Source organism: Protomyctophum bolini (genome assembly GCF_963924005.1).
Source record: "Protomyctophum bolini genome assembly, chromosome: 4".
Lineage (NCBI taxonomy): Eukaryota > Metazoa > Chordata > Actinopteri > Myctophiformes > Myctophidae > Protomyctophum > Protomyctophum bolini.
The window spans coordinates 1,513,309-1,524,782 of NC_137865.1; positions in this window are offsets into that span (position 1 = coordinate 1,513,309).

Sequence of the window (11,474 nt, forward strand, 5' to 3'; positions counted from 1 at the left end):
GACACGCACGCATGGGCGCATGGACACACGCACGCACACATGCACGCACGCACGCACGCACGCACGCACAAACACATGTGTCTACACATCACCAGTGTTGGGGGGTGACGTCATTACTGCGGTGACTACTGCCCATAATTCCGACATCCCATTACTCCGACTGCGCAGCTTTTTCGTGTGGTTAGGGTTAGGGACGGGATTAGTAATGTGGTGAGGCACATAGACATAAGAAAGGTAGACGCCTCTTCCGGCTCTGGGGGGACGGACGAATGCTCTCAAGGGAGGGCACGCTTCCGTGTTGTTGGTGCCAAGGAACGTCAATGAAAGGAAAGGACCTGAGTCACGTGACTGGACGCCGCCATGACAACACCCATGTCCATATAACTCTATGGGCACACGTCCGCCCTCGGTTGGATACAGGTCGCTCCAATGAATTCACCCTTTGTCAGCCTTCTGATGGTCTCTGACTGACTAACCAGCAGGCTCTTTCTGCCTTGTTCCGCCCTGTTTCCGCCTTGTTTATATTGAATTTGCTAAAACATATTTTTGGGAAAAAACTAAAAGTTACCATGCAGCACCTGTGATGTTCCTTTTTACTGACACCAAGTTTAAAATAAGAATTGAGTGCACAGAATATCAATATGAAGCAACTGAAAAACACGTTATTTCAATGGTAGTGGATGGAGAGAGAGAGGATTTTTGTCCAACCACGAAACGGCAACCAATGGGTGCGAAGAGGGGCACAACCACGGGCGGGACTTGACAGGGTGAATTGCAGCGGTGAATGAGTCATCTACCTTTCAATGTCTATGGTGAGTCGGAACCAACACACCGCCGGAATAACGCACCGTCGGAAACAATGATTTTTGGGTAACGGAGTAACCCCAATGCGTTAATTTTGCACTTACGGTACTCGGTTACTTAAGTTACCTTTTCTCAAAAAGTGGTGTTATACTTTGTTACATTCAAGACCTACATTTCCCTGTTTCTTATACTGTTGCCACAAAGGTAAAGGGAAATTCATTGCATGCATTTGCGCCGCCGTTTCCTGATGATTGAACAAGCTCGTCTCTGTCAACAGAGACTTGCACAAATCAGCGACCGGCCAGCAGTCTGTCGGTGATTGCATAATCTATATGCTAATAAGCTATTCAATGGGTCACCACTTTTGGTGTGACTGACCGACGGTATTACTCCTTGGAGAAAAGACGTTGCCCTTGCCTGTAGTACGATGGTGGAATTATTCAAACCATTTTTGGAGTAAAAAGAAGGAGAATGTTGGTGGCACGGTGGTGCAGTCGGTATCGCTGTCGCCTGGCAGCTAGAAGTTCCTGGGTTAGATTCCCGCTGTGTTTGCTGGGTGGCACGTTCTCTCCTCCCCTAGGGTAGGTATACCCTCACCAAAAAACATGCACCGTCCAGAAGAAGCGGCTTGGACTCCTCATTTATAGATGGAAGCATGAGGTCTGTTGCTCTCCCCATGTTAGTGCCCATGGATTACATTAGATACTTGACACTGGGTGAAATAAATGGGTTGCAAAAATTGTGGGGTAAAACATTGAATTGAAAAAAAAGAAAGGAGGGTAACGTTATTATCCCCGGTAAAGCCCAGCGCAGCTCCACAACACTGTAGGCTGTAGTGTAGATTTTATGTTTACCAAACTTCCTCGCAGAGGGGTTTTAATCGTCAGCAACGCAGTAAAATAATCTAAGAATGGGTTACTTTTCTCATAAAGTAATACCGTAACATAACAGAGTACATTTTAATTCCCGGTAATCCTTTCAAAGTAACGCTATACCCAACACTGCACATCACACACACACACACACACACACACACACGAGTGGTGGGACAAAGTACTCACATTTTCACTCAAGTAAAAGCATCAATACTGCGATGTGGAGGGGGCACGGTGGCACAGTTGGTAGTGCTGTCGCCTCACAGCTAGAAGGTCCTGGGTTCGATTCCCGCTCGGGACGCTGTGGGTGCTGGCAGCGTGTTTCCTCCTCCGCGTCATCAGTGCCCATACCCGAAGGCGGGGCCTTTCTGTGTGGAGTTTGCATGTTCTCCCCGTGTCCCCTATAGGGTAGGTACCCTCACAAAAAACATGCAGTAATCCTGGTCACTAAACTGCCTCCCCCTGGCCAGCCGTGGGCGCCTGATGGAGGGGAAAGGAACTGGTTGGAATAACGTGTTCCTTCCACGCGCTACGTCCAACCAGGGAAACTCTCCCCTGTCAGGTGTAAAGGAGCAACTTGGACACTCAGGCATGAAGGAAGCATGAGTTCAAGTCCGTTGCTCTCCCCTTGTCCCCCATATATATGGCGGACTAGGTTGGCGGAGGGTGTGTAGAGCCCAGGATCACATTAGATCATTGACACAGGTGTGAAAAATGGGTTACTAAAATCGTGGGATAAAAAAAAAAAAAAAACTGCGATGTGGAAACACTCTGTTACAAGTAAAAGTCCGGAATTCAAAATGTACTTAAAGTACCGAAAGCAGTACTCGTTTTGCAGAATGTCCAGTTGTATAAGCAGATCTATGAGCTCACAATGCATTTTGCGCTTGTAGATCATGGAGCTCCTGTGGAGCTGACGTGTTATGACATTCCATATGTTGATCCTTCCCCATCCATCCTTCCTCTTTGATGTCTCCCCTTTGACTGATACCCGTCCATTCAAACTCTAGACCGGCCCGACCGGCAGACGGCGAAAACTAGAGTTCTCAACAGGCCTGAAGAGTAAGGCCCCCGGCCCTACCTGGGCCCCTCATCAAACCCTGTACACTCAAGACACTGCCCTTGCTGCCACCCTTAGATCTCCATATATGGAGCTGATCTGTTCTGACATTCCATCTGTTCTGACCTCATCAAACCCTGTACACTCAAGTCACACTCCATTCCACATGTTGATCTGACCCCCCATACCAAAGTGCCAGCGCTCGCCCCGCAGTCTGCTGTCACCCAGGCGGATATGTTGATCTGATCCCCCATTCCAAAGCGCCAGCGCTCGCCCAGCAGTCTGCTGTCACCCAGGCGCTTCTCGCCCTAAGGGCGTCTTACTGGTAACGTTGTATATAGCCTAGTTCTGCATTGCAATGTTGATACTTTTACTTAAGTAAGACATTTTAGTACAGTCCACTGGACTGGACACAGCTTTGAGAGTCCTGCTCTGTGGGACTAGACACACCAAAGAAGAATCCCTCCTTGGTTTTCTCCTCTTCAAAAAAAAAAGAAAAAAAAAGACCCTGAACTGCACCTCAACTTCCTGCAGATAACATTCGCCACCGAGACCGCCATCTGTTGGCTGATTTTGTTACTCGAAGACCACCAACCACATTCATCTCTGTGGAGAACCGTCTTATTTTGAACGGTGTTTCACTCGGAAACGGAGAAACTGGAAAAACCGTAACCGGCGATCATAGCATGTATAGAAATGAGCCACATATCAAGCTTGTTTTGATCATAAAATGCAGAGTGGAAAAAATGCGTTCCCATAGACGACATAAACCAGCAGACATTTCACTTTATTCTTTTTTCTCATTGTTACGAGCACGAACAGAACAGAGTTGTGAACCATAATCTTTTTTTTTATGCGTCAAAAGACGATCTCGGCGGCGAATGTGTTAAAGCAACACCCTGGACTGCACCCGGACTTCTCTGCAGATGACTTCTACATTCCTCCTCAGACGTATACAGTATGACTTCACGTAAGGAGCCTTCCTATTGGCTACCGCGCGGGCACTCTCCTGGACTCATGTAAGGGGCCTTCCTATTGGCTACCGCGCGGGCACTCTCCTGGACTCATAGGGCCTTTCTCATTGGCCTGTCGTGGAGTCATCATGTATGTATTTCTTGGTCTTCCCAAAGTCCTGGACTCCTGGTAGGGCTCGGTTCCATGGTCCTGGATCATGTATAGTGGTCTTTCCACAGTCTTTTTTTTTCTTTTTTTCCAAGGACTCCTATAACCGGGACTGTACGAATAGCATTTGATTATATTTGTACGCTCTCAGAGTTACAGAACTGTGTGGGTCCATTTGGAACCCCACCCACAAAATCAAGGAGCCCATTTTGAGAACTCCTGATGTATGGGGTCTCCCCAACCCCCCCCCTCCTGGCTTCAAGTAGGAGTCTCCCCATTGGCCCCCTGGCTTCAAGTTGGAGTCTCCCCATTGGCCCCTTGGCTTCAAGTAGGAGTCTCCCCATTGGCCCCCTGGCTTCAAGTTGGAGTCTCCCCATTGGCCCATTGGCTTAAAGTAGGAGTCTCCCCATTGGCCCCCTGGCTTCAAGTCAGAGTCTCCCCATTGGCCCCCTAGCTTCAAGTCGGAGTCTCCCCGTTGGCCCCTTGGCTTCAAGTAGGAGTCTCCCCATTGGCCCTGTGTGGTGTCCCGGGCTACTCTAGGGAAGTCTTTTTAATTGTGTAATTGTAATGTTTGACTATGCATCTCTCTCCATGCGTCAGGTTCTACGGCTCGGACAGAACTCAACAGACACAGTGATTCTGGTGACGTGTTTTATGCAAACGGACTGTAATAACATTACATTCTTCCTACAGCATGCCCAGTTCTATTTGCATTGGTGAGTTTATATTGGAAAAATGAAAAGAAAAAGAAAAAAAATCCATCGAAGGTGTAAACATTCAAATATTTGATAGAGGAACTCTGTGGAATGTCAAACGCATGGTAATAATATTAATAATGCTAATAATATTAATAATTTGTATATTTATAGATTGTCTTGACTGCCTGGTCCTGCCTGTGTGTGTGTGTGTGTGTGTGTGTGTGTGTGTGTGAGCCTGTACGCGTGTCCTCTGAGTGAGTTTCTGTGTGTGTGTGTGTGTGTGTGTGTGTGTGTGTGTTTGTGTGTGGTGATAGTGCCTCCAGTGGTCGTGTGTCGTCGTCGTCACGTCGTGTGCCTGCTTGCGGCTGCACATGCACGCGGCTCGCGGTGTGAAATGTGAGTACAGTACGTACAGTAACCGCTGATCTCAGCGAATGGCTTTGCAATAAGTATAGACAGCTGTTATAATCACCATGTGACTCCTATAGAAATCAGTGATGTTAGCGTGTTTTTACCATATAGCTCTGGTCCATGTTGTTAGAAGGACTTCTCCTTAATGCTATGTTACTTATAGCTCTGGTCCATAGTGTTAGAAAGAGTTCTCCTTAATGCTATGTTACTTATAGCTCTGGTCCATAGTGTTAGAAAGAGTTCTCCTTAACACTATGTTACTTATAGCTCTGGTGTTAGAAGGACTTCTCCTTGACCTTAATGCTATGTTACTTATAGCTCTGGTCCATGGTGTTTAAAGGACTTCTCCTTATAATAACACTATGGTACTTTCGTCTCTCTACAGATCTTGTCAATCGTATAATTCCATTGACCAGATTTTTCGTTACGGTGAAATATTTTATTTTTCTGGCCAAAAAGTATATTTTAAACGTGAGGTGTGTGTGTGTTTGGCTCCAGGTGTTCCCACTAACGACAGTATACTAGGCTTTTGACTCCTCTAAACTGTTATAGCGCCACCGTGAGGCAGATCTTCACATTTTTACCTAGGCCTAAAACTTCCCTGATCTGCGTGAAACGTTGCATGCACACTCCCTAGAGGCCAAGGAAAAAAACCTTTGACCTGCATTTTTCACATCTGCCTTTTATAACGGCTACAGGCTTTAGTTCCGACATACTATTGGTCCGAGTGTCATTAGACCGACAACCTACCTCAAACCCTAACCTAAACCTAACCGCAAGCATGTCCGACCGTTGTTCCCGCATGTCGGATCTTTGGTGTGTCGGATCTGCGTGTGCATCCCGTGCCACCAGGAGGCCGACTACTATAAAACACATATCTTTGATATTACTCCTCCAGATTATCTCCAATAATCCCGCAAATCGTTACACACTATCTATATAGGCATGTGCACGAGACGGATCTCTCCAATATTTCATATTCCATCCTAATTGGCCAACATTGGCTTTCAAAGTTTGGAGGATTGGCCCGTTTTAAACAAACAGCATCAAATCATGAATGCCTACAATTTACGTGACAATGTTCACGCACTTTCCTACTAGGCTGAGGAATATATCCCACCCTTTTCACATTGGAGTATTATAGCGCCACCAGGAGGCCACAATAGCATACCTGACCTGGTGGAGACCTGTGCATTCATCATAGCATTCTGTTTTTACCAGTGCAGTGAATGTTAGCAAAATGTAAAACCAATAATAATAATAAATACTAGAAAAGTCAAAAAATTTGAAAAAGTGTGGTTGCCGCAGTCGCTTACATAGGCCCCTCCCTAATTTGAAAACTTCTGTAACGCAATAGTTTGGTCTTCTGCCCTTCAATAAAACTCATGTCTTTATAAACGATTGTAAAACAACAGCCAATTAGCTACTACAAACGTTATGCACAGCCCGGCCAATCACAGCGGAAGTTAGATTACTCCGGAATAGCCAATTAGCTACTACAAACGTTATGCAAAGTTCGACCAATCACAGCGGAAGTTAGATTACTCCAGAATAGTCTGTTTGTAAAACATAGATTGGTTACATAACCAACAACAGCCAATTAGCGGCTACAAACGTTATGCAAAGCTCGGCCAATCACAGCGGAAGTTCGATTAGATTATTTGATTACTCGATTTGATTATTTGATTACTCCGGAGGAAAAGGAAAGTGTCACAATAACAACAGTCTGGCCTTTGGGAAACCAATAATAATAATAATATAAATCGGCACCCTAGGTATTGAGGTGTGTGAATCGTCCCACACCTGATGTGCACTCGGACATTTGAATGAAGTTACGTAAAGTCCATCAATAAGTACAAATGTGCAGTCAGCATATGAACGATGATGATCTCACATTTTGTTTTTTTCTTCCTAAGAAGCAATCAAAGGCATAATGCTTTAATTTATTCTTTACATAATGTATATTTTCACTGGAGTGCAAAGTGCACTACTGTGGCGCAAACATTCACAATGTTGTGTTGGCATGTTGTGTTTATTATTTATTATTGCACATGTATAACATATCAGAATCTGATCATTTGATCATCTAGTCGCAGTGACATTTGAACGCATAGCTTATAATCAATTACTTCATTGATTTGTGCCCTGCAGGGCCCTGACAGGGATGAACCTATCAATATATATATATATATATATATATATATATATATATATATATATATAAATGTATTTTTTATTTATCTTGATCCCAGGAGGACCAGACAGAATGTTTTGAGATCATCTATATGCATGTTTGAATCCTTAGTGCTGAACATCCATCCACCTTCAACACATTCATAACACAAACGCTCAACAGTACAGTATACGTGCGTGCGCCTTACTGAGAACTAAGTGACGTTTATTAAACCATACGCGGGGTTTAGTTTTGATTAGGGATGTCCCAATATTGACATAATTTTTTTGCCGATATCCCGCTATTGTCCAACTCAAATCTCAAACTCAATATCAAACGATGTCGATATATGCGGTTGTGGAATTAACACATTATGCCTAATTTATATTGTGATGCTCCGCCGGATGCGTTCATAAATGTAAGGTTTTCCAAATGAAAATAAGCATTTGACTGAGGGGCCTCCAGGAGAAAAACTGTATCTATTTATTTGCTTTATGCAAAATTAGTTAATAGCACTATTAGACTAATAGACTAATGGACTCTTCAAATACTAGAGCATGTCTGAAATAAATATCAGAGCTACATCGAGCTACATCGACATGTAACTATGAAATTTAATGCTTAAGCATGTAGCTAGGTGTAATGTTAGAGTCCACAGAAGTGAACCTTTCAAGACTGTTTTCCAGGGACGTCGCTGACATTTCGGGAGAGCGCTGCGTTATCTCACGCAGATCGGCTTCTTTTGCCGTTTGCGAAGAAGCAAAAAAATGTGCGTGCATTATTACGCGGCAGAGCCGCGGAGATTTTTTTAAATTATGAGGGCACTTTTTGGCACATTTTGTTGCCCCCCTCGGCGTGTTGCCCTACTCGCAGTGCATATATGTAGCGACGGCGCTGCTGTTTTCTCCACTCGCTGTTTTCTGCAAGACATCAATTTCTCTATGAGCCATATCTCCAAAACTGGTGAACAACCAATATGTCAATTTGAAGCTATGATTGATTCCCTTTTCATATGACATTTGATAATTCAAAAAAATCCAATGGCAGTCCCTCAGTCAAATTTGGTCACATTCTTATCATAATTATATTCGGGAGAAACTGTATTTTCCGATTTGTATGCAAATATCATCTGATAATATCGGGATGCCGATTATTATATCCCAAGTTCTGTCTGTATAATGTGACCTTGTTGTGTTGGGGGTATTTATTTTTGTTGAATATTTTTCCACAAACACAATGAATGCTGCACAGTGGTGTAAAACGCTGCTGTTGTTTCACCTCTTATCATGGCAATAGTGAAGTGTAACCATTACACTACGTTACTCATTACTTCATGTGTATGTGTGTATGCTTGTGCGTGCGTGCGTGTGTGCGTGTTGTATATAAATTATAGCTTTGGTTACACAGTTCCCTGGACATTAAAGGAAGACTTCACCCATTTTCAACCTATCTTCCTCAATCCTCACTAATGGTCATTATAATAAAAAAATTGTCTACCCTGTCTGTGTCTCAGAGGAGGGCTGTGGGACGGTTCAGAAACCTGTCTACTCACTCTGTGTCTCAGAGGACGGCTGTGGACGGTTCAGAAACCTGTCTACTCACTCTGTGTCTCAGAGGAGGGCTGTGGACGGTTCAGAAACCTGTCTTCTCACTCTGTGTCTCAGAGGAGGGCTGTGGACGGTTCAGAAACCTGTCTACTTACTCTGTGTCTCAGAGGAGGGCAGTTCAGAAACCTTCCTACCAGTAACATCATCGATGGGGAAATCCAATCTAATTGAAACCGCAGGCTTTTCTATTCCTGGAAAGTTGACTAATGATGATGTCACTTCACTGGTAGGCGGGTTTCTGAAGTGTCCACAGCAATATAGAGCAACGAAGTCTGACGTAATTTACACGTCCTACCTGGGTTGCGTTCCCACAGACATTTTTATATATTATATTGTTTTTCATTGCGTCAAATGAGAACTGTGTTCCAAAAAAATCTAATTATCCCTGTGGTTTGGGAATCAAATGATGGCTTAGAAATCGCAAATGTTACCAGAAACGGACGGTATCAAATATGAGTGACTGACTGTCGTATAAACGATAACAGACCCCACGTCCCGACAATATCGCAGAGACAGTTTGTTCATTTTTGGACCACAGTGCTTATAGAGTGTCGCAGTCCCGCCCCCTACCAGGGCCAGGAAATGATTCTCCGTTAATTTTCCTTTTTCCTCATAGACCTTTTTTTTTGCACGTATTTATTTAAAGACTTTTTAAGCGTCGTACAAAGCCAACTCTTGTCGTGACAAATCATGACAACAAACATAATTTCTTGGGAAGAAAAAAACATTTTTCGTTGTTTTTCTTCTTTGTAATTATTTGTTTGGTCCAAAATATTGTGTTTATTGTCATGATTTGTCACAACTCGAGTTGGCTTTGTCCGCGGCGTAACCGTCTTTAAATAAATACTTTTTGAAATGTCTATGGGAAAAATGCATTGGGAATCATTTCCTGGGCCTGGCGTCGTCATGCGTCGCAGTCCCGCCCCCTTTCAGAATGGCGAGTGGCCCAGGAAATGATTTTTCATTAATTTTCTCCATAGTCTTTTCAAAAAGTATTTAAAGACGGTTACGCCGCGGACATAGCCAACTCGGATCGTGACAAATCATGACAATAAATCATGAAAAGCCTGGAGAAAATGAATAGAGAATAATTTCCTGGGCCACTCTCCGTTCTGAAAGGGGGCAGGACTGCGACGCTCTATATGAGACGATTCTAAGATGATCCAATGTTATTCTCCATGCATGGAGAAAATGACTCCCGGGACCTAGGGGGACGATCCCGCAACCCAGGGGGACGAACGAGTGACGTCAGAACGTCTGTACTCACATTCCGTACGGACAACATTGAAATAATACTGGTGTTTAACCCTGTAAAACCCAGATTAATTTATAATTGCAAAAACGATATTTCAACCTTACTACTACTTTTTACTACTAGGACTTACTTTTATCAGGGTTAAAGGTCAACGGTTAAAAAAAAATCTAAATTGCACAGAGTCCGGGGATTTTTAATTTGTGTGAATTTCAGCCTCTGGGGGGGGGGGGGGGTATTTATATGCAAATATTATGACTATTGGCATTGCAATGAACATCAATGATGACGTTTAGGTGAAAAAAGATCATAAAATATATATATATAATAATTAAAATATGTTGTATTATTGCAACGCTGGGTGTTACAGGGTTAAATGAGCAAACATTTGGAATGACCATTTATGTATTTTGATATATTTAAAGTTAACTACGTTTGCTCGACTGTATCACAAAAAAGCCTGGGAAAGAAGAAGACGAGATAATATTATGATTAAATGTATCTTTATTTTGTATTTATTTTTTGAAGATGTGAAGATGTTTTATCCGTTTCTTAGTTTTCCTTCTCATGTTGTCTGACAACGTTACGCGCTACTCTCGGAATGGAAGCCCATGCAGGCGTACAGCTGTATGCACTACAAAAAAACACTGAAATGTATAAAAACAACTGAGTACCATCAAATCATTTGAATATCACTCTTTTGTGTAAAATAATAAATCATGGATTGTATCTTTTACATCACATTTGAATTCTGTTGTTTTTGTATGTATGCCATTGTGAAGCATTAGCGCTATTGTAAAAAAATAAAAAAATACCCCGGGATGTTAGCGAAAGGTGATGCTTTGACTTATGAGCCGTATGGTACAACAGCTTGCTTTGATCCAAAAACGCAATTTGGAAAAATAATCAGAGAGAAAAGGGTTTTAAACTACAGTGACGTGATTAAAGCGGCTCGTGTTTGCATGTTTGGAATTGTAACAGCTGAAATCAATAATATATCAGGTGGAGGTGAAGGTGGGGGCCGCATGTAACTTCAAGAACGGAAAGGTGATGTTTAAAGCCCATCACACACCGTCTGCGACCGTCTGCGGCGCGACGCGTTGCCGCGTGGCGACGCCTGCAAAATAGAACTGGTTCTATCGGCGCACCAGGCGACGCGGCGCGACGCGGCGGACGGAGCCGGTGTGCGATAGGTTAATTGAAAATAATGGAGGCGGCCCGCAGCCGGTGTGTGGTGGGCTTAACAAATCAACTGCTGCTGACGGAAGGTTCTGCAGCTAGTGGAACCCAACCGCTATTGCTATTGGCGCAACGTTCCGTCTGATAAGCTTTATTATTGATATCAAACCGGTTCTTTTTTTTTGGCTTGGCCTTTCCTTCTTTAGTGATCCCAGATTAATATTAACCGCACCATCCACCAACCGCGGTTACCCGCGGCTAAATCCGCCATCCCCAGGTCTCTACTGGCTTGG